Source organism: Sinohyriopsis cumingii, chromosome 18 (assembly GCF_028554795.1).
Source record: "Sinohyriopsis cumingii isolate HCF-2022 chromosome 18, ASM2855479v2, whole genome shotgun sequence".
Classification (NCBI taxonomy): Eukaryota; Metazoa; Mollusca; class Bivalvia; order Unionida; family Unionidae; genus Sinohyriopsis; species Sinohyriopsis cumingii.
Window position 1 is genome coordinate 15,544,663 of NC_142978.1, and position 25,426 is coordinate 15,570,088.

Below are 25,426 nucleotides of genomic sequence, written 5' to 3' on the forward strand. Positions count from 1 at the left end.
CTACAGATTTTAATTCGACTGCAATGTTTATAAATTAAATATCGTAAGCGGGTAGCGATTATATTGCGTGAAAGATACCACGATTCCGTAAATTGCCGAGTTTTTCCGAGTTTTGATGAGACGACAGATCACGTGGTACCGTGACGCTATACTAGCCAGTCCTCGAATACAAACATAAACATTGGCGAGCGAAGCAGACAGGAGGAGACCACATTTGGGTTACACATTCAAAAGTTGAATCTGCAGTCTGATATAATAGTTTATGTACTGTACTGGTAAGTGCTAAAAGAAATTTGTTAGTCACAGGCCCCGGGCTGGTGACTTAAATAAACTAAAGTCCTGAATGAAATTCCACAAGCCCGGACAGTTAATACCTGTCAACTCTCAAGCCGGGAGAAAAACCTCCCGATTTTGGGGGTATTTCCTCATCTACCTCCCAATCTCGTAATATGTCTCAATTTTGCGCAGCGAAGTCCCGATTATTGCATTATGTCTGTCAATTTTCATTCGTCAGAAGAAAAACCCCAACCCCAAACCATTTATAAATAGATATAACGTATGCAATCCATAGTCTAAACAGTTGCCACATGTACGGTAACTTGTGACTGCAGATTTGAACTGTTAAAATGAAGTCCATGGCATCGTAAGTAACAACAAAATAGGCATCGTTTATTTGGTAATCAATTGCTGGTGCTTACACATACACACACTGTCGAACATGGTTTCTTTGAAGAATGTCCGAAGGGCAGTCCTTTTCACAAGATCAATGCAAGGATAAGGATTATGTTCATTAGTCACACCGGCTTTTTTGTTTGCGTACTTAAATCAAAACTTTAGCTATTTTGCAATTTAGCCAGAACTGACCAGAAAATGCAAAAGGGGCTTGTCATGGGGGGAATAATAAGGCGTATCACAGGGAGAAAAGGCACGTGAAATGGGCGGTCGCACATTGGGGCAAGGGGGGGGGGGTCAATAGTCCCCCCCCAGTTCTATTGTCAGACAGTTAATGTGAAACTTTGACCTCTTTTATTTTAATCGCTGCTTTTTAAACTGCCCAAGGAATAGTTTTATATCAGTTCCAATTATTATAGATTACCGTTTATGCATACTACATGTATACAATGCATTTATTTTTAATTTTTATTTTTTGTAAGACTACTGAAAATTGTGTTTTCTCGAAACACGACAGGTTTAGAATCTTATTTTTAGCAAAGCTTCCATTTGATTAAAATCAAATCTAAATTTCACCTAGGACAGTGGTGATTTGATTTAGATTGTGCCGTGTTAATGCATGTATGTCAACATCTTGAAAATACATTTACTCATTTCACCAGCACTATCAAAGTTTCCTCAGGCAAACAATTTTTGTTTCGACAAGCCTGACAGGCATCTCACTTTGAATACAAGATGGGCCGGAACTAAAACCAGAAGGGGCCAAGGGTGTCGGACTATCAGATTTGTTTTTATCACTGCTGTTTTAGATAAAAGATATGTGGATTGATTGTTGCATTTTGTGGTCACTTACTCCTTCTTCTGCCTATTTTCGTAACTCACAGGTTTAACACTTTTCCCAGGATTTAAAATGTCCAAAGGTATGTCTGGAACAGCGCCAACTTTTAGTGTAGGCCTAGCATGTGCGTATCTTTGAGCTGCCATTTTTTCATGATCCCTCTCGTAACATTCCTTTGAGAAATGTAACGAGCACATAGTGCTGTATGGTGTTGCTTTGAAATCGACTCGTTTGTAATAATGTACCAATTTTTTCATTATGCCTTTATCTTTCGGAAAAGAATTTTTTTATGTCCACAGGTTTTTCTTAATGTTCTATTACACCCGTAAGCAACGCAAAACGGTATTGTCTTTTACTCTGGCAACTTCCACTTGTGCTGCTAGAGTCGCTACTATGACGTCACATCCCGAAAGTAACCGAATAGGCGCGGAAATTTTGCATACGAGGTCACGGAAATTCAGCTCCTAGAAGATAGGCCAGTATTTAAATATTGGCATTACGGTCGCAGATGATACTTCAGAATAAGGTTTTCTGCTATAGTACTTTTATTATTATTCTATATTTCCATTGGTTTCTGGTCTCCTTTAAGGAACACAAGGTTACTGTCTAGACAGAAACTATCAGTCGGCACACCGCTCTAACCATACACTGACTAAATAATATAAATTGCTAAGAAGGGAGGACATGGATAGAACATAAAAGAAATATAACTGAAGCCTAGTTTCAACAGCTGGTAATGTACCAAGTTCAACATCATAAATTACCCAGGATGTAGGCCTACTTGTAAAGATAGGGGTGGGTGAGATAAAATTGCTAACTCAAGTTCTAAATTCAGACTCACACCTGTAGCAACTGTCTCTGGACACTGTCCCAAAATGTGTCCCAGCATAAAAATGACTTTGTTTAAAGAGGGTAACACAATTAGCTAAGAACTAATCTACCTTGAGGCCCTCATACAAAGGAATTTATTTATTTTAGCTGCATCTCTGAAGCACTAGATATATAGGGCTTGGAAGAAGTAGAGTGGGCATTTCTAATCTCAACTGGAATACTATTCCAGAGCAAAATTTCAGAGCACTGGAAACTTTTCTCAAATAATTCCTTATCTGGTTTGGGAATTTTATACTGTTTGGTAGAAAATCTCGTTATTAACAAAACAGTCACTCCACAGACTACTCAAACACCTTGTCTAAGAAATAAAATAAAACACTGGCTGAGGAAAGAGTGAGAGATTTGGATTTTTAATGAACCTTTAACAATTTTTTAGCCATATCGCTATGATGTCTGCAGTGTGGCAGTTTAAAGTGATATCTAGCACTGGGACATCATGCTGCAGACATGTAACATGATGTCCCACCCAGTCACATTATCCTGACACCAGGCCAACCAGTTCTAACACTAACCTCTTAATGCTGAGTGCCAAGCGAGGCAGCTGTTAGTACCAATTTTATAGGTCTTTGGTATGACTTGGCCAGGGATCGAACCCGCAACCTCATGCATCCGAGACGGATGCTCTAACCACTTGGCCACCGGAGCAGTCACACTGGCTGAGGAAACAACCAAGGAACATGTACATATGATGAACAATGCCTACTAAACATTAAAACAACTAAGGAACATGTACATGTGATTAACAATGCCTATTAAACATTAAAACAACTAAGGAACATGTACATGTGATGAACAATGCCTATTAAACATTAAAACAACTAAGGAACCTGTACATGTGATGAACAATGCCTACTAAACATTAAAACAACTAAGGAACATGTACATGTGATGAACAATGCCTACTAAATATTAAAACAACTAAGGAACCTGTACATGTGATGAACAATGCCTATTAAACATTAAAACAACTAAGGAACATGTACATGTGATTAACAATGCCTACTAAACATTTAAACAACTAAGGAACATGTACATGTGATGAGCAATGCCTATTAAACATTAAAACAACTAAGGAACATGTACATGTGATGAACAATGCCTATTAAACATTAAAATGCAAACATAATATAAATTAAATATACATAACTGCATCCAAAAATTTCTTGTATGGATCAATGCTACATGATATTAAGCCTGTTGTTTTTACCTTTATTGTATATACATGTATACATTTATTGGAGGCACAAGGGAGCTAACTTTCCATAGGACAAACCTCTCCTGGTAAACTGACCAAGTCAAAAAACATCTATGATCACTGGAGCATGAAGAACATGTCATATTTTCTTCCTCTGGACATAAAAAAATAGTCATGGTCAAAACCGCAAACCATGACAAAAATATTCCTGCTTTAAATTATAGTCAATAGGTAACAGAGTTAAAGACTGTTTACTTCCTTAATTACTGTCAGCGTGTTTTTGTTTTGTAATTTCATTGTGTTTGTAATCTTGTAGTTGTATATGTTTTTGTGTTATCTAATATTGTAAAGCACTAACAGAGCTAATAAAGATTAGGTATTATGCTAAATCCACACTATTATTATTATTCACACTGGAAACTCCATATTGCTGTTAGATACCACCCAATCCCTTTTGTTTTGCAAATGAGGTTTCCAATGGTGGGTTGAGCAGTAAGACCAAATGCACAAAAGGGATCTCCTTGGTCTTATCCTTGATATCCAGCTGTGCTTACATAGGCAACAGGTTCACTTTAGCTGTAACTATATTTATTTATATTATTGTACCTTTTCAAAGTAAGATTTAATACTTTCTAAATCAGTACCAAAAGAAATTTTCTTCCTCCATTTTGATGACTATTTTTTGAAAAGTAAATTGTATGTTAACTTGTGACAAGGATCAAGTCAGTGAAAAGGTCTATTTGTTATTTTAAGTTCATATTGATTATCAATTTTTTCAAAATGAGTCAATGAAATATATTATTGTGCTAAACTTAGTAACAATGCATGTACCAAGGTGCTAAGATTTACTTATTTAATCTTTTTTATAAAAGTTGTATTCAGCCATCTCTAGACTATTATTTGGGGTAATACCTCTAATTCAAACATACCAACACTTTTAAGACTCCAAAAGAGGGCCTGGAATTTAGATCAATGTATAGACAGTTTTCAGGATGCAATGAATAATTTAAAGGTTTTAACAATACATGAAAGAATATTTCTTAGAAAGGCCAAAGTGATGTATAAAGTATTCAGAAAAGCCATTCCTCTCTATATCATAACCAACAACAGTATATATTTACAACCTCACTATAACTTATAGGTGTTTCAGTCCCTCACATAACATAACAATAATAATGGGCAACAGTATACATTACACAATGACTATAACACAGTCCATGACACAACATGGGTATTGTAACTGGCAACAGTATACATTACACAATGACTATAACACAGTCCATGACACAACATGGGTACTGTAACTGGCAACAGTATACATTACACAATGACTATAACACAGTCCCTGACACAACATGGGTATTGTAACTGGCAACAGTATACATTACACAATGACTATAACAGTCCCTGACACAACATGGGTATTGTAACTGGCAACAGTATACATTACACCCTCAAAATATGATGTTTCAGTCTGACATAACACAGATATAATAGGCAACAGTATACATTACACCCTCACAACATGATGTTTCAGTCCAACATAACACACATATAATAGGCAATAGTATACATTATACCCTCAAAATATGATGTTTCAGTCCAACATAACACGGATATAATAGGCAACAGTATACATTATACCCTCACTATAAGATGAGTCAGTCCCTAACATAATATGGGTATAATAATGGGTAACAGCATACATTACACCCTCACTATAAGATGACTCAGTCCCAGAAACACCATGGGTATACAACAGTATACATTATACCCTCACTATAAGATGACTCAGTCCCAGAAACACCATGGGTATACAACAGTATACATTATACCCTCACTATAAGATGACTCTGTCCCAGAAACACCATGGATATACAACAGCATACATTACACCCTCACTATAAGATGACTCAGTCCCAGAAACACCATGGGTATACAACAGCATACATTACACCCTCACTATAAGATGACTCAGTCCCAGAAACACCATGGGTATACAACAGTATACATTATACCCTCACTATAAGATGACTCAGTCCCAGAAGCACCATGGGTATACAACAGCATACATTACACCCTCACTATAAGATGACTCAATCCCAGAAACACCATGGGTATACAACAATATACATTATACCCTCACTATAAGATGACTCAGTCCCAGAAACACCATGGGTATACAACAGTATAAAATTATCCCTCACTATAAGACTATTATTTTATGATTAGGTGAATTTAAAATTCCATATTTATCTCATGCTAAGTGTATGCTTGATGATAAACCAATTCACAATTTTTACAAAACTTTTGTAAATATCTACTAATGACATCATTGTCTGATAGTAAACACAACCCCATATTTTTTGTTTGTGGGACAAATTTCTCAGACTGACCCTCTGGTCTTACCTTGAAAGAAATACTGTGACTTAGGGTCTGACCCTTTAATCTTTGTGCAAGGTGAAAAGTGGGGGCCCTGTGATTTTCGTTCGAAGCAAAATATTTTTTACTAAGATATTTGAAATAAATACGATGGAGAGAATCGCCTATTTGTTTCCCTATAAATCAGAACATATTTTTTCCAAACCATCATGGTGTTTAAATTTAACCCCCAAAAAGCCCATCCCCAAAAATTAAATGGTTGGTCCATTACTACAGTGATCCCACAAGATGCTTCATTTTAACATGCTTTCTGATATAACACAGGTTTGGTCATGGATTCAGTACTCTCATCTCATTCTAATCCTGCCCATGGAAGCAATGGAGTATATGGCCTTATAGTGAGACTGCTTTATAATGAAGTAAATGACACATACAAATTTTACTACCAATTAATAAAAACACAAAGGTGTGTGACTTTTTTTTAACCAGGGATTAACAAAAGATGTGATATCAAACAGATGAATTGATGGACATAGGAATAATATCACAATATTCTCAGGGAAGTGTAGCAATAATAAGAAAAGAGATGGTATTCCATTCTTTTGTTGTTGTTGGGATTCCTCTGTAACTTGCACTCTCATTTATAGAGTGATCTAAGGTTCTGGATCCCATTGTGTACGAGTTATCATGGGACAGGTTTACAGGGTTTCCATTCATTTTAAGATGTGTTAAAAGCAGTGGGTCTTATTTTTCATCTTTTTTCGCAAAAGAGTTGCAATTATGCCCAGAAGGCACAAAAAAGACCTCTGAGAAAAAAAATATGGTCACAAGAAAATAGAACAAGATTCAATATGGTCACAAGAAAATAGAACAAGATTCAATATGGTCAGAAGTAAACAGAACAAGATTCAATATGGTCACAAGTAAATAGAACAAGAGTCAATATGGTCACAAGTAAATAGAACAAGACTCAGTTGTTGTTGTTGTGGGGTTTAACGCCATTTTTCAGCACACGATAGGCTATGCATGGCGGCCAGTATTAATGGTGGAAGAAGAAACCGGGAAAACCCCGGGAAGAACCACCGACCCACGAGAAGCTACTGGCAAGCCTTCTCACATACCCACATTAGCCGAATCCTAGACTCGAACCCACGCAGACAGAGGTGAGATGGCAGTGATCCATAATGGATAGCGCTTTAGACCACTCGGCCACTCGGGGCCCCTAACAAGATTCAGTATGGTCACAAGTAAATAGAACAAGAATCAATATGGTCACAAGAAAATAGAACAAGATTCAATATGGTCACAAGTAAATAGAACAAGATTCAATATGGTCACAAGTAAATAGAACAAGATTCAATATGGTCACAAGTACATAGAACAAGAGTCCCTAGAACGGGTAACACTCTACTGGCTGAAAAGAATTTCCAGGACTTCAAGACCATTTCTTCCTTTTAAATAGCATATTGAAACCATCTTTGATATTCTTCAGCAATAACAAAATTAGCTGCTGTGGTGGACATATTGAATATTAACATTTCACCATGTAAACCCATGCTGATCTAGCTTTCCATTTTGGATGAACAATGAAAAATGATTTTCAAGATGGAAGCCAATGGTGGCCATTTTTTTTATATCAAACTGGCACTATTTCTATTGAATATCACCTAGACATCGTAAATTTTTGTGTGAAAGATTTTCAAGACTGCCATTGTGACAATCATACTTGATGTCAGGTCAGCACCATTTTTCATTTACAACCAACCTGACATCATAACAAGTGTTTCAATGAAAACCCCATGCTAACATGACCATTCATTCAGGGGAAATAGTGATAACAAGAATTTAAAAAAGACATCAGCGGTAGGCCTACTGAATGTCTGAATGGCAACAACAGGATCAACTAGAAGTGTTTTTAGTAAACTTCCCATGTTGGTATAATCCTCCATTCAGGATAAGTAGTGATAAGATATTTTCAAGGTATATGTGTGGTGGCCATATTGTACATCAAATCGACATCATTACTATTTTGAACCAAGTAGACATTATGAGAAGTCTTCGGGTGAATTACTTTTCATTCAGGTGGGTTAGCAAGAACAGATTTTTAAAATGATCGTACTGGATATTAGATTGGCAACATTGTCATTTAGGACTAAGCAGAAAATCTTCTGGTGAAAAACCTTATGGCAATATTACTTTCTTTTTTGGTAATATTTTCAAGATGGTCACTGTTGTGGCCAAACTGGGTATCAGATCAGCAACATTTTCATTTAGGACCAAATATACATCATAAAAAGAGTTTTAGTGAAAACCCGATGTTAACCATCCATTCTGGAGAAGTAGTAAGAAAAAAATTTCAAGATGGCCACTATGGCAGCCATATTGGATGTCCAAGAGACAACATTTTCATTGGGATCAACATGAGTATGGGATGAATGTGTGTGTATAATTTTATAGCAATCCTCCAATTTGTCCAGGGGAAGTAACCATAACAAAGATGCCAACAGACAGATGACAGACAACAGACCATCCAATAAGCTATTCTGGTCTATGACCACTAGAGCTAATAGATATATCTGCAACACTATTACACTGTCAAGTACAGTTTCATTCTCCCCCTGCAGCTGAGCATCCTACTGACAAAAAAAACACATCAAGTAGTTCATCTAGAACTATGCTTTCATCACAAAACTGATAATAACACCATAACACACACAGATTTATGATATAATCTCTTTGGAGTAGTGCAAGTTAATGCTAATTTCTGTGCTACACCTGTTCCCAGGCCTGCTGCATGCCCAACAACGTGTGACGACACAAAAATCTTTTCACATGTTGTTTCTTTATCTTCTGGTATACTCTTTCTCCAGACATGGAAGAAGTTTGGAAATATCAGATAGTGTGCTTCTTTGCAAGCTGAAAAAACATGCATAACAATCTTGCCTATTGTTTGGCTGAGTTTTTGATGTTGCAGAAGGATGCAACTATTTACTCCAGAGAAAACAACTAGCTGTCGGGTTTTATTTGGCTTTACAGAAAGCGCTTCAATGGTCTCATCGATCAAAGAACATGAATGGATACAAGATCTAACAGAACCTGCCATCTTCTTTTTTCCCCAGTGCAAAGATAACATATCAATGTTTTAACAAATAGTTCCAAAAATTTATTCTTCCCTCTTCTCCTATTTCATCTTATTCTTTTTAATGGTTTTATCTTTTTTTTATCTCAATCTCAAGTTTTAAAAATAACTCGAATAATTGAGAGAATTCTACAGAACTGTATTTACCATTTATAAGGCTGGGTTAATTTTAGCCTAACCCAAACTGCCTCTATTGTGCCCATAAGGCACATAAGACCCCCCCCCCCCAGAAAAAAAAACCTTTACAGTGAATTTTAGACAGAATGAATCAAGGGCATCCCAAAACTGGCTTACTAAATAAAGTGCACTCCAAAAAAGAATAAGACTATATGTCACTGGCTGACAGAAATGTCTTACTAGTTAGCTTGTACATGATGCAATAACAAACAGTCGATGAATCGTGAGAAAATGGAAAGAGGACAGGATGAAATCTTCATCAAAAACACTGCTGCATTTATTTCCAAATGAGGTGGCCCCTGGTGGCCAAATGGTCTAAACCCTCTCCTTTACCCATCACTGCCAACTCACCTCTGTCCATGTGGGTCTGAGTCCTGAGCTCAGCTAATGTATGTGAGAAAGCCTGCCAGTAGCTTCCCATGGGTCTGTGGTTCTTACTGGGTTTTTGACAGGTTCTTCCTCCACCAGTTCTACTGGCCACCATGTACAGCCTATCTTGAGCTGAGACATGAAACCCAAAACAACAAAACAATATTTTCAAACATTAAAACTCCAAATCATACACACACACTTTGCAGACCATTTTAATACTACTATGCAGAAAATTCCTTGCAAACTGACTGCTTCTGTGACCTATGTAGTTAGAGTGTCTGCCTCAGGTAAGCAAGGTTACGGGTTCAAACCCTGAAGAGTCATAACAAAGACTTAAATTGGTACTAACAGCTGCCTCGATAGGAGTTCAGCATTAAGAGGTCAGCGCTAGAACTGGAGAGCCTGGTGTTATGATAATGTGACTGGGTGGGACATGATGTCACATGTCTGCAGAAGGTGCACTAGTGCAAGACATTACTATAAACTGCTACACTGCTGACAACGTAGAAATATAACTGAAATTTTTTAAAGCATTAAAAATCCCAATCACAAACACATACACCCCCTTGCAACCTTCATGCCAATATACTAAGTCACCAGGTTGTCACTATTTTTTTTCATACGCTTGGTAACAATAGAAATGTGTCCCATATAATGCAAATTAGCCAACGCTGTTCCTCAGCAAACGACCTAAACATTCAACTTGTCTTGGTATATGAATACGCTCTCTTGCTAACTGGAAAATAAAGTACTGTAAATTCACTATATTTTGTCAGGGTACAAAAATGTCATCAATATAATGGTTGTTAAATACCACAGATTTAAAGATTCAATAAATACAGAAACAACTGATCAGTTTCCAAACCAAGAATTTAGTAAACAACGGCCCTCCACCCCGTGGACTTAGGGATGAAGAACATGCATGATGCACCCATCTGTACAAATAAATGGAAGAGGCTTTCAATTACTAGACATGATCTGTCGAATAACCTCAGGCAGAGGTCATCAATTATGAGGTCACAGAAGATCATGACATTGACCATTTTTTATTTACTCAAGATGGCAGAATCAAATATTTTCATGGTGTTTATGAGATGAACTTGCATCGATGGTGCTACTCGTCAATCTGTACTGGCATTCACTGGGTTGCATACATGGTAACACCTCAACACAGCTTGTATTTTGACTCATATAGACTTGCAGCTGAAGCTGATAATTATTTATCCCAGCACAGTAAACAACTGCTGTTTTATCTGACTATGCAAGTACAAACACCCTTGAATAGTCCCATATGAGGTCATCTTGTCACTGAAGCACTGTGTGCAGTGGAGTGCTCATCAACACTGCAAACACTTACTGATTTCACGTTAAGGTAGATTTAATATTATATGCACCTTTAAAATTTATGGATGTTACGTAGCTTGACAACAAGGTGGTGATGTAAATCTGAGCCAGTTTACAACCAAAGCAGATTTGTACGCGTTTACTAGTCGTGTGGATGTCAACACTGATCCAGGTGAGCTTGTACCGTTACTGAAAATCAAACTGGTAAACAGAGAGCTTCTAACGTAGACATTCAAGATATTATTGTCAAGCTCAAAGGCGACTTTGCAGTAAAAAATATGGCTGAGTTGACTGACATTGGTGGAATCGGGGACAGCGGCCTGTCTGTCACATTTATTACAGACTGTTGACACAGCTCATTTTGCAACTGGACAAAAAACACGCAAGATAAAATTGTACATGTGCCTGCACCACTACACATAGCAACTTCATGGAGCAATATTACAGAAATAATAGTTAACAAAGGTCCTTATATGTCTTAAAGGCAACTAATGGAGTCAATGAATGTCCCTGTATGTCTTAAAAAGCAACTAATGGAGTCAATGAATGTCCCTGTATGTCTTAAAAAGCAACTAATGGAGTCAATGAATGTCCCTGTATGTCTTAAAAAGCAACTAATGGAGTCAATGAATGTCCCTGTATATCTTAAAAAGCAACTAATGGAGTCAACAAATGTCCCTGTATGTCTTAAAAAGCAACTAATGGAGTCAATGGATGTTTCCTGTGATGATGTTCTAGCTGAGAATGTCTTGGACTTCTTACAAGAATGTGGTTTACATTTAAAAAACAAACTGTAAAGCACACAAATGTTTAAATAATGATAGTAGTTATTTATTCAAGAAAATATCCAACATAATGTATGAAGCACAAAGACATTGTATTATCTACTATCAGACACTATTCCATGACTCACAAAGACACTGTATCATCTACCATCAGGCACTATTCCAGGAATCACAAAGACACTGTATTATCTACTGTCAGGCACTATTCCAGAGATCACAAAGACACTATTATCTACTGTCAGACACTATTCCATGAATGACAAAGACACTGTATTAATTATCCACTGTCAGAAACTATTCCATGGATCACAAAGACACTGTATTATCTACTGTCAGTCACTATTCTATACAGCACAAAGACACTGTATTACTACTGTCAGACATTATTCCATAGATCAGAAAGACACTGTATTATCTTCTATCAGGCATTATTCCATTGATCATAAAGAAAGACACTGTATTATCTACTGTCAGACACTATTCCATGAACGACAAAGACAAAGTATTATCTACTGTCAGGCACTATTCCATAGATCACAAAGACACTGTATTATCTACTGTCAGACACTATTCCATGAATGACATAGACACTATTAATTATCTACTGTCAGGCACTATTCTATACAGCACAAAGACACTGTATTATCTACTGTCAGACATTATTCCACAGATCACAAGGACACTGTATTATCTACTGTCAGGCACTATTCAAAACTGAATAGATTCATGTGAAAGCAATTACCATGTCATTTTAGGAATACAAAAATTTTCACTTCATTTCTTATTCTATTGATCACAAGTACAATTCATCGTTCCTTTCAGTAAACAGAACACAAGTACATTGTTACTACATTTAGAAATGAATAATGTACCTACACAGCCAAATTACTCCAACAAGGACTGAGTCTATCTGTACAGAAATGTGTGAAAGTGAATCACAGCATAATCTACAGATATATATGCTGCTGATCAATATTTTATCACATTTTTTTCTTGTTACTTTTTTCAAAAAATATATACACAAAATGAAGTAGCCATTAATATGTATTTCATAATGAAACCACAAAATTTAATAACATGAATTCAAAGTGATATACATTATTGAGGATTTTAACTACTTTTTGCCTTTATCTTGGTCCTGTATGCTTTTTCCTGACCTAAACTTAATCAGCACTATATAGCCAGGACTGTGCTGATGTGCCATTAAACCTTGTACATATTTACTTAAGTACCAGACAAGTATATCAATTTTTTGCACACACACCCAAAAATGATACATGCCAAAAAATATCATATTTGTCTCTCATTCACTGAATTAGGTTGTACATGTTCCTGTATTCATTGGGTTTAACAGTTACAGATAGGGTTTAACAATGTATCAACACAATCCTGGCTATTCTACATTCATGAAACCACTGAGAAATCCCAGTATAATGATGTAGTGAACCTAGCAATCAAGTGCCATGATAAGAGCCTGCCCCAACCTGTAGATAAAAGTAGAAAAAGTGAAGAAAAAAAACCCGCCTTTACATTGTGCAAATAAAACTTTTCTCGCAACCAGTAAATTCAGTGGTAACAATAGGTGAGCCTAAATTTGGCAGGGGGAGGGGGGAGAGATTGTGTGGCTGATTGAACCAGTGGATATCAACCAACCCAAAGATAATGGGAATTCTGGTAGATCCGAATACCAGAGCCAAGGGAAAATTGGATGATAAGAAAATGAAATGGCTGCCAAACGGAAGCTGTCACAAAAATGATATTTAAAGCATGTATACAAAACATTAACAATGAATAAGCTGATAGCCATTAAATAAGAAAATGTTTTAAATTGCTGAATTTTGGTAGACACAACGTTTATATATTTTTGTAGGAAAATATTTATGAAAATACCTTTATGAGGAATATTACGAAGTATTTAAAGAAGTAATTTGCAAGAATGTTTATGTTAAAGAGTTTTCTTAATTGGCAGTATTTGCCAAATTTAATGATGCTAAATATAATGCACACCAATTTAAATCAGCATACAATGACGGAGGGATTTATGAAACAATGTTGAATAAAAATGTGTGGCATATTTTATGCATTTTAAGGAAAATTACTATAGAAATTATTCATACTGCTTTGTTTGGTTTAGTGTTCTACAGTACAGTAACACACGCTGATTGTTTAGTGCCAATGCAATTGGAGCAAAGTTCCTTGTCCAAGGACACACTGTGGTAGCCCAGGTTGATTCAATGGAAGGATGCAAACCCACATCCTTTCAATCAGGAGTTCAGCCTGCTAACCTGTGAGTCACCATTGTTCCAGCCCCCATGAGTTGCTATGGTGATTAATGGTGATCAGAACACTACCAGGGGATCAGACACAAGTTTAAAGTTTATTATGTAAGTGCAAATTTATACACCTTATCAAAGAGAGACTGGAAGTATGCTATTAAAGAATATCCTCTCTCACTTATTCATTATAACAGAAAAACCATAGAAAGTACTTGACACAAAATTTGGCTTAATCATGATCCTGCACTTAACTGTTCGAATATCTGTCAACCGCAAGATGCAATTTTTGCATTTGTCCATAAAGCACTTCAATAGAAGTGCTAAATAGAGTTGCATTAAAACTGAATTCACAATTCAAGTTGGAATTGTCTTTAGAAAGGGGCAGAGGTAGGAGGAAGGCACAAGACCTCCCCCCTCCACACTTTAATACATGACCAACTTTAATTCTTTACAAACAGTGTTCAAAGATGCATTCATATTCCAATATATCCCTTTCTTAAACTTACCATACCAACTCACGTACAAGATGAGTCAAAAGTAAACAACATAGACCCTGATCTGCTGTTGCATAATGTGCCAGCAGATCAAGAGTCTATGCTGCTGGTTTTACTGGTTTCTCCTAGCAAACTGCATAGACCCAGATCTGCTGGAACATGATGCAATGGCAGATCTGTGTCTGTACAATCTGATATACTATTCCCTGTTATCTAAGAGCAGCTTTGGTGGTTCGCTGGTCAGTGTGCCAAACTTGAAAGGTACCATTACATCAGCCCAGGATGGTGTGTCCCAGGGAAGTTTCACTCCAACTTCATTAGCACTAAAGAGCTTTCATATTTTCCTGTCCACTAATCTAGCCAAACCAAAACATCCTTAACAACTAGTCATATGATCGTAATTAAGCTGCTTTGGGTATTACAACTATCACAAATGTCTGCAAAAATCAAGACAATGGTTACCTTAAGAATATCTAAAATGCCTTTATCTCTACACCCTGCACATGGATGACACAGAACTGTCACATTTAATAGTGATTTATCACTATACCCTGCATAATGTGCACACATGGATCACCCAGAACTGTCACAATTCAAAGTGACTTATCACTACACCCTGCATAATGTGTGCACATATGGATGACACAGAACTGTCACATTTAATAACGATTTATCACTACACCCTGCATATGTGTGCACACATGGATGACACAGAACTGTCACATTTAATAGTGATTTATCACTATACCCTGCATAATGTGTGCACACATGGATGACACAGAACTGTCACATTTAATAGTGATTTATCACTATACCCTGCATAATGTGTGCACACATGGATGACACAGAACTGTCACATTTAATAGTGATTTATCACTATACCCTGCATAATGTGTGCACACATGGATGACACAGAACTGTCACATTTAATAGTGATTTATCACTACACCCTGCATAATGTGTGCACACATGGATCACACAGAACTGTCACATTTAATAGTGATTTATCACTATACCCTGCATAATGTGTGCACACATGGATGACACAGAACTGTCACATTTAATAGTGATTTATCACTATACCCTGCATAATGTGTGCACACATGGATCACACAGAACTGTCACATTTAATAGTGATTTATCACTATACCCTGCATAATGTGTGCACACATGGATCACCCAGAACTGTCACATTTAATAGTGATTTATCACTACACCCTGCAGAATGTGTGCACACATGGATGACACAGAACTGTCACATTTAATAGTGATTTATCAATATACCCTGCATAATGTGTGCACATATGGATGACACAGAACTGTCACATTTAATAGTGATTTATCACTACACCCTGCATAATGTGTGCACACATGGATCACCCAGAACTGTCACAATTCAAAGTGATTTATCACTATACCCTGCATAATGTGTGCACACATGGATCACACAGAACTGTCACATTTAATAGTGATTTATCACTATACCCTGCATAATGTGTGCACACATGGATCAACCAGAACTGTCACATTTAATGGTGATTTATCACTACACCCTGCATAATGTGTGTACACATGGATGACACAGAACTGTCACATTTAATAGTGATTTATCACTATACCCTGCATAATGTGTGCACACATGGATGACACAGAACTGTCACATTTAATAGTGATTTATCACTACACCCTGCATAATGTGTGCACACATGGATCACCCAGAACTGTCACATTTAATAGTGATTTATCACTATACCCTGCATAATGTGTGCACACATGGATGACACAGAACTGTCACATTTAATAGTGATTTATCACTATACCCTGCATAATGTGTGCACATATGGATCACCCAGAACTGTCACAATTCAAAGTGATTTATCACTACACCCTGCATAATGTGTGCACATATGGATGACAGAAATGTCACATTTCAAAGGAATTTATTACTACACCCTGCATAATGTGTGCACAATTGTATGACAGAGAACTGTCACATTTCATAGCAATTTATCACTTTGTGACACCCTGCATAATGTGTGCATATAAGGATGACAGAGAACTGTCACATTTCATAACAATTTATCACTCTGTGACACCCTGCATAATGTGTGCATATAAGGATGACAGAGCAATGTCACATTTCAGAGGGATTGAAGATTTCTTGTCACTAGCTGGACCAAATCCTAGATTAATTTGATTTACTATCTTGAGCATTAACATATTCTACAAAATTCATACAAAATATTTTGCAATTGGAATATCAGTGCATTGCTTGCCTGCAATAAACGATATTCAGTAAGTAATAAAGACCTGTATTTCTACCAGACTGAATCTTCCTGGTCTATATACAAATTCATAATCAAAGTATTGGTGCATTCAAAGAAGTTCCTGGAAAGCCAGCTGGCTCAGAATCAAGGACCTGGGAGCCTTGTAATCAAAACAGCATTCTAAGCATTCTGCACGTGTATTATACTCGTTAAATTATCTGAATATACATAATCTAGTCATGATTATGCAATTAAAATCATAGCATCCATGTAATCAGTTCTCTCATGTCGGGAATGCAATGTATCCATAGGTAACACTACAGAAACTGAGCAGGATATTATGTAGTACCGCACTGATCAATGTGTAGCACAAACTACTGCAAGCAACACAGACCCAGATCAACCACTGCACAATGACTTGCAGATCACCAGTCATAGGAAGATGATCATCATCAACCTTGATCTGACAGCTTATTATTGGTAAATGTTATGCAGATAAATAAAAAGTCTTCAATGGCTGTCTGTCTGTCTGTATGTATGTATGTATGCAAGAAACTGTAATCTGTCAATATGGACTTCCCAAAAAAAATGCAACCCTACTGGTTTATTTCTTGCATGTGCATGAATAATTTGCTTATTATCTATGTGACTTCAATCAAATTAAGGGGCCCCGAGTGGCTGAGTGGTCTAAAGTGCTCTCTATCATGGATCACTGCCATCTCACCTTTACCTGTGTGGGTTTGAGTCTTGGGCTCGGCCAATGTGGATATGTGAGAAAGCCTGCTAGTAGCTTCTCATGGGTCAGTGGTTCTTTCCGGGGTTTTCCCAGGTTCTTCCTCCACCATTAATACTGGCCACCATGTATAGCCTATCTTATGCTGAAAAATGGTGTTAAACCCTAAAACAACAACAACAACATCAATCAAATTAAAAGCCCAGGATGACCGAGTGGTATAAAGCACTCGCCTTCATTGATCACTCGCCTTTACTGATCATGGGCATCTTACCTGTTTGCTTGAGTTTTAGTCTCAGGTATGGCTAATGTGGGTATGTGAGAAAACTTGCCTTTAGCTTCCCATGGGTCAGTGGTTCATACCAGGGTTTTTCTGGGTTCTTCCTCCAATAATTATACTGCCCACCATGTATAACCTATCCTGTGCTGAAAAATGTCATTAAACCCAGAACAACAACATGAAATTAATACCCTCATTCTGTGACTAAATTTTTGGTTTAAATGTATTTAGATCAGAGTTTACAAAATTATTGAAAAGACATGTAGAACACTGGCCAGTCAAGAGCCACACATAGCACCAGTAATAGGCAATTAATGTCAGGGTACATTAGCAAGAAAATTTTATACATACAACCAGCATTATTCCTTGGAGTATTGACAATCAGCAGACATAACCACACATAAGCTTGCACACTGCTTAACTGTGTATGATTCAGACTCCCTGGTCATACAACAGCCAACAGCTATGTACCACTTGAGAGACTGAACCAAGGCAGCTGGACTTGAAAAAAAACAATACAACTGCACCCCCAGAAAGTGCAAGGGGGTGGTGGGGATTATGTGTATGTGTGTATGTGGGGAGGAACATAATAACATCTAACATGGTTAATTGGAAGTAGCTCTTACAAGACAACCAAAATATTAAGTCATATTCATTTCAAATAGAGACCTGTGAATGGCATTTCTCTATCCTCAACCCCTATCCCCCACCCCCACGATTGATTCTAATATAGATAGTTCCTGAATGACATCATCAGCCACCATATTTGTGGCATGCTGGCAGAGTTCTCTTTGAACTTATATGGTGTTTGAAAGCTGAAATAAATTCACTGAATCTCAAGATGCTGTTACAAAAGATATACACATAAACAGAATGCAAATCCAGCTTCCTGTTATTATCTGTATCTGTAATTTATAAGTTGATTCTGCTTCAATGTGCCTTGTTCAAAATTGTCGATTTTGTTGGTCACATATAGGAGAAACGGCCAGGTTGCCCATGGTCCAAGTAAAATGGGCAGAACATGTTCTACTAGTGACCTTATCATGAAGCATCTAGTAACCCATGCATATGTGTATAATATATACTTACTTATAAATCAGGTCCAACTGATAAGAACTCTGCCAGTCAATCAGGGTCTATGTTGTCTGATCTACTGATTACTCATAACAAAACTGAATTATGCAATGGCAGATCTGGGTGTCTGCAGCTAGATCTAATGTATAAGCAAGTATATATAGTAGACTGGAATAAGGAACCATTCATTGCATGGGTCTATTCAATCACCATGGCTACCACTGGCACATTACAGGGCATTAGCAGAAATCAGAGAAGTATCAATTGTATTCCCTCAACAAGAAACTACAGTGGCAACAAAATATTGGCTGGTTTTTACATTCTGGTCAGTATTAGAATGGTAGTATGGAGACATAATATAAGACCCTGTGGAATAAGACATATTACCAAGGGGTGAGTTTAACACATTAACCCCTGGTGACGAGTTTACGTGGCAGGAGGTAGTAGCCTACTGCCGAGCTCTGTTGCATCAAGGTCATGTATGATACACTAAAGTGGGTGGTATTATAAAAAGGTAGACAGATGTAGCTCTACAATGATACCAAATAATCCGGAAGTTCTAGTTGCACTACAAAATACAGAGGGAAAAACCTCATGTTTTGGACCCTATTTGTTTTCTACCCAAAAAATTTGCCCATGGTCGGAATCTGATTTTGTGTCTGGATTTTAGACTTTTTGGTCTCAGATCTAAGGGAGACCGGTATGAACTGCAAATAGACAGATGAACCTTTGCAAAAAGTAGGATAAGATGGGCAATTGGAATAAAGACTGGTCTCGATACAAAAATAATGGGTCTGTTAAGCAAAAAAAACCCTCCAACTTTTACCCTTCTGCTCATGTGCAAGCCAAATAGCCAAAGAAAAACAATGTTTCTAACACAACTAGGCATTATGTTTCTGGAAGATCACCTGGAAGTTGATGTTTTAGGATGTATTTGGAAACAGCTTTCAAAATGTGCTCCTACTCCAATTTCAGATGAAAATGTCAAAAACCTCCAGGGGTTAATGTGTTAAGGAAATTTCAAAGATCCTGTGGAACACGACTGGTTAGAATTGCCAGTTTACAGAAATTTTCATAGACCCTGGGGAACAAGACAGATTTCCAAGTGGCAAGTTTAATGAAGTTTTAGAGATCCTGTGAAAGAAGACAGATAACAAGAGGCCAGGTTTGGTAAGTTTCAGTGACCATGCAGAGCAAGACACTATCAAGGGGCCAGTTGAAGGACATTTCAAAGACCCTGTAGAGCAAGACAGGCTACTGAGGGCAAAGTTTGCAGAAATTTCAGAGATCCTGTGGAACAAGACAGGTTACTGGAGGGTCAGTATAAGGAAGTTTCAGAGACTCTCTTGAGCAAGATGGGTACTTAGGGGCCAATATAAGAAAGTTTCATTGATTCTGTGGAGCAAGAGTGATTACAAGAGGCCAGTTTAAGGAAGTTCAGAGATCCTGTGGAGCAAGACATGTATCGAGGGGCCAGATTAAGTTAGTCACTGCATTCTTTTGATGATACCAATACTGCATAATCAACACCTGTTCCCGAATCATGGAGTGAACTGTGAGCTGTAAACATGCCATCTTAATCAGATCTGAGAAACTTACATTTCCAAGGATTATGGTAATATGAACTCAACATCCACATGATGTATCAACACATGATTTCATGCAGAATTTTCTTCAAGAGATGGAACTAAAACTTTTAGTCATCCAAGCATACTTCTGTGGATGATCCTCTCATTCCCCAGTAAAAGTCTGTAATTTATGAACACCTGACTTCATCGATCATGCCTTCATTCCCCAGTAAAAGTCTGTAATGTATGAACACCTGACTTCATCAATCATGCCTTCATTCCGCAGTAAAAGTCTGTAATTCATGAACACCTGACTTCATCAATCATGCCTTCATTCCCCAGTAAAAGTCTGTAATTGTAATGTATGAACACCTGACTTCATCAATCATGCCATCATTCCCCAGTAAAAGTCTGTAATTCATGAACACCTGACTTCATCGATCATGCCTTCATTCCCCAGTAAAAGTCTGTAATTGTAATGTATGAACACCTGACTTCATCGATCATGCTTTCATTCCCCAGTAAAAGTCTGTAATTCATGAACACCTGACTTCATCAATCATGCCTTCATTCCCCAGTAAAAGTCTGTAATTGTAATGTATGAACACCTGACTTCATCAATCATGCCATCATTCCCCAGTAAAAGTCTGTAATTGTAATGTATGAACACCTGACTTCATCAATCATGCCATCATTCCCCAGTAAAAGTCTGTAATTGTAATGTATGAACACCTGACTTCATCAATCATGCCATCATTCCCCAGTAAAAGTCTGTAATTGTAATGTATGAACACCTGACTTCATCAATCATGCCATCATTCCCCAGTAAAAGTCTGTAATTCATGAACACCTGACTTCATTGATCATGCCTTCATTCCCCAGTAAAAGTCTGTAATTGTAATGTATGAACACCTGACTTCATCGATCATGCTTTCATTCCCCAGTAAAAGTCTGTAATTCATTAACACCTGACTTCATCAATCATGCCTTCATTCCCCAGTAAAAGTCTGTAATTGTAATGTATGAACACCTGACTTCATCAATCATGCCATCATTCCCCAGTAAAAGTCTGTAATTGTAATGTATGAACACCTGACTTCATCAATCATGCCCTCATTCCCCAGTAAAAGTCTGTACTGTATGAACACCTGATTTCATCGATCATGCTTTCATTCCCCAGTAAAAGTCTGTAATTCATGAACACCTGACTTCATCAATCATGCCTTCATTCCCCAGTAAAAGTCTGTAATGTATCAACACCTGACTTCATCAATCATGCCTTCATTCCCCAGTAAAAGTCAGTAATTGTAATGTATGAACACCTGACTTCATCAATCATGCCATCATTCCCCAGTAAAAGTCTGTAATTGTAATGTATGAACACCTGACTTCATCAATCATGCCATCATTCCCCAGTAAAAGTCTGTAATTGTAATGTATGAACACCTGACTTCATCAATCATGCCATCATTCCCCAGTAAAAGTCTGTAATTGTAATGTATGAACACCTGACTTCATCAATCATGCCATCATTCCCCAGTAAAAGTCTGTAATTGTAATGTATGAACACCTGACTTCATCAATCATGCCATCATTCCCCAGTAAAAGTCTGTAATTGTAATGTATGAACACCTGACTTCATCAATCATGCCATCATTCCCCAGTAAAAGTCTGTAATTGTAATGTATGAACACCTGACTTCATCAATCATGCCATCATTCCCCAGTAAAAGTCTGTAATTCATGAACACCTGACTTCATCGATCATGCCTTCATTCCCCAGTAAAAGTCTGTAATTGTAATGTATGAACACCTGACTTCATCGATCATGCTTTCATTCCCCAGTAAAAGTCTGTAATTCATTAACACCTGACTTCATCAATCATGCCTTCATTCCCCAGTAAAAGTCTGTAATTGTAATGTATGAACACCTGACTTCATCAATCATGCCATCATTCCCCAGTAAAAGTCTGTAATTGTAATGTATGAACACCTGACTTCATCAATCATGCCCTCATTCCCCAGTAAATGTCTGTACTGTATGAACACCTGATTTCATCGATCATGCTTTCATTCCCCAGTAAAAGTCTGTAATTCATGAACACCTGACTTCATCAATCATGCCTTCATTCCCCAGTAAAAGTCTGTAATGTATCAACACCTGACTTCATCAATCATGCCTTCATTCCCCAGTAAAAGTCTGTAATTGTAATGTATGAACACCTGACTTCATCAATCATGCCATCATTCCCCAGTAAAAGTCTGTAATTGTAATGTATGAACACCTGACTTCATCAATCATGCCATCATTCCCCAGTAAAAGTCTGTAATTGTAATGTATGAACACCTGATTTCATTAATCATGCCTTCATTCCCCAGTAAAAGTCTGTAATGTATGAACACCTGACTTCATCGATCATGCCTTCATTCCCCAGTAAGTCTGTAATTCATGAACACCTGATTTCATCGATCATGCTTTCATTCCCTAGTAAAAGTCCGTAATTCATGAACACCTGACTTCATCAATCATGCCTTCATTCCGCAGTAAAAGTCTGTAATTCATGAACACCTGACTTCATCAATCATGCCTTCATTCCCCAGTAAAAGTCTGTAATTGTAATGTATGAACACCTGACTTCATCAATCATGCCATCATTCCCCAGTAAAAGTCTGTAATGTATGAACACCTGACTTCATCGATCATGCCTTCATTCCCCAGTAAGTCTGTAATTCATGAACACCTGATTTCATCGATCATGCTTTCATTCCCTAGTAAAAGTCTGTAATTCATGAACACCTGACTTCATCAATCATGCCTTCATTCCCCAGTAAAAGTCTGTACTGTATGAACACCTGACTTCATCAATCATGCCTTCATTCCCCAGTAAAAGTCTGTAACTGTAATGTATGAACACCTGACTTCATCAATCATGCCTTCATTCTCCAGTAAAAGTCTGTAATGTATGAACACCTGACTTCATCAATCATGCCTTCATTCCCCAGTAAAAGTCTGTAATTGTAATGTATGAACACCTGACTTCATCAATCATGCCTTCATTCCCCAGTAAAAGTCTGTAATTGTAATGTATGAACACCTGACTTCATCAATCATGCCTTCATTCCCCAGTAAAAGTCTGTAATTGTAATGTATGAACACCTGACTTCATCAATCATGCCATCATTCCCCAGTAAAAGTCTGTAATTGTAATGTATGAACACCTGACTTCATCAATCATGCCATCATTCCCCAGTAAAAGTCTGTAATTGTAATGTATGAACACCTGACTTCATCAATCATGCCATCATTCCCCAGTAAAAGTCTGTAATTCATGAACACCTGACTTCATCGATCATGCCTTCATTCCCCAGTAAAAGTCTGTAATTGTAATGTATGAACACCTGACTTCATCGATCATGCTTTCATTCCCCAGTAAAAGTCTGTAATTCATTAACACCTGACTTCATCAATCATGCCTTCATTCCCCAGTAAAAGTCTGTAATTGTAATGTATGAACACCTGACTTCATCAATCATGCCATCATTCCCCAGTAAAAGTCTGTAATTGTAATGTATGAACACCTGACTTCATCAATCATGCCCTCATTCCCCAGTAAATGTCTGTACTGTATGAACACCTGATTTCATCGATCATGCTTTCATTCCCCAGTAAAAGTCTGTAATTCATGAACACCTGACTTCATCAATCATGCCTTCATTCCCCAGTAAAAGTCTGAAATGTATCAACACCTGACTTCATCAATCATGCCTTCATTCCCCAGTAAAAGTCTGTAATTGTAATGTATGAACACCTGACTTCATCAATCATGCCATCATTCCCCAGTAAAAGTCTGTAATTGTAATGTATGAACACCTGACTTCATCAATCATGCCATCATTCCCCAGTAAAAGTCTGTAATTGTAATGTATGAACACCTGATTTCATTAATCATGCCTTCATTCCCCAGTAAAAGTCTGTAATGTATGAACACCTGACTTCATCGATCATGCCTTCATTCCCCAGTAAGTCTGTAATTCATGAACACCTGATTTCATCGATCATGCTTTCATTCCCTAGTAAAAGTCTGTAATTCATGAACACCTGACTTCATCAATCATGCCTTCATTCCGCAGTAAAAGTCTGTAATTCATGAACACCTGACTTCATCAATCATGCCTTCATTCCCCAGTAAAAGTCTGTAATTGTAATGTATGAACACCTGACTTCATCAATCATGCCATCATTCCCCAGTAAAAGTCTGTAATGTATGAACACCTGACTTCATCGATCATGCCTTCATTCCCCAGTAAGTCTGTAATTCATGAACACCTGATTTCATCGATCATGCTTTCATTCCCTAGTAAAAGTCTGTAATTCATGAACACCTGACTTCATCAATCATGCCTTCATTCCCCAGTAAAAGTCTGTACTGTATGAACACCTGACTTCATCAATCATGCCTTCATTCCCCAGTAAAAGTCTGTAACTGTAATGTATGAACACCTGACTTCATCAATCATGCCTTCATTCTCCAGTAAAAGTCTGTAATGTATGAACACCTGACTTCATCAATCATGCCTTCATTCCCCAGTAAAAGTCTGTAATTGTAATGTATGAACACCTGACTTCATCAATCATGCCTTCATTCCCCAGTAAAAGTCTGTAATTGTAATGTATGAACACCTGACTTCATCAATCATGCCTTCATTCCCCAGTAAAAGTCTGTAATTGTAATGTATGAACACCTGACTTCATCAATCATGCCATCATTCCCCAGTAAAAGTCTGTAATTGTAATGTATGAACACCTGACTTCATCAATCATGCCATCATTCCCCAGTAAAAGTCTGTAATTGTAATGTATGAACACCTGACTTCATCAATCATGCCATCATTCCCCAGTAAAAGTCTGTAATTCATGAACACCTGACTTCATCGATCAT

At 37.4% G+C, this 25,426-nt stretch overlaps 1 protein-coding gene and 1 long non-coding RNA gene across 5 annotated transcripts in view; one reads left to right on the forward strand and one right to left on the reverse strand.

The window, feature by feature from the left end:
• The window catches only part of LOC149776139 (uncharacterized), a 332,110-nt gene that overhangs the window by 136,322 nt on the left and 170,362 nt on the right, over positions 1-25,426 (reverse strand). The window lies entirely within an intron of this gene.
• The window catches only part of LOC149776140 (uncharacterized), a 27,878-nt gene continuing 2,596 nt past the window's right edge, over positions 145-25,426 (forward strand). Inside the window, exon 1 of the long non-coding RNA XR_016416237.1 lies at positions 145-275. This is a non-coding gene — a long non-coding RNA (uncharacterized LOC149776140). The remainder of the gene's footprint in view (positions 276-25,426) is intronic.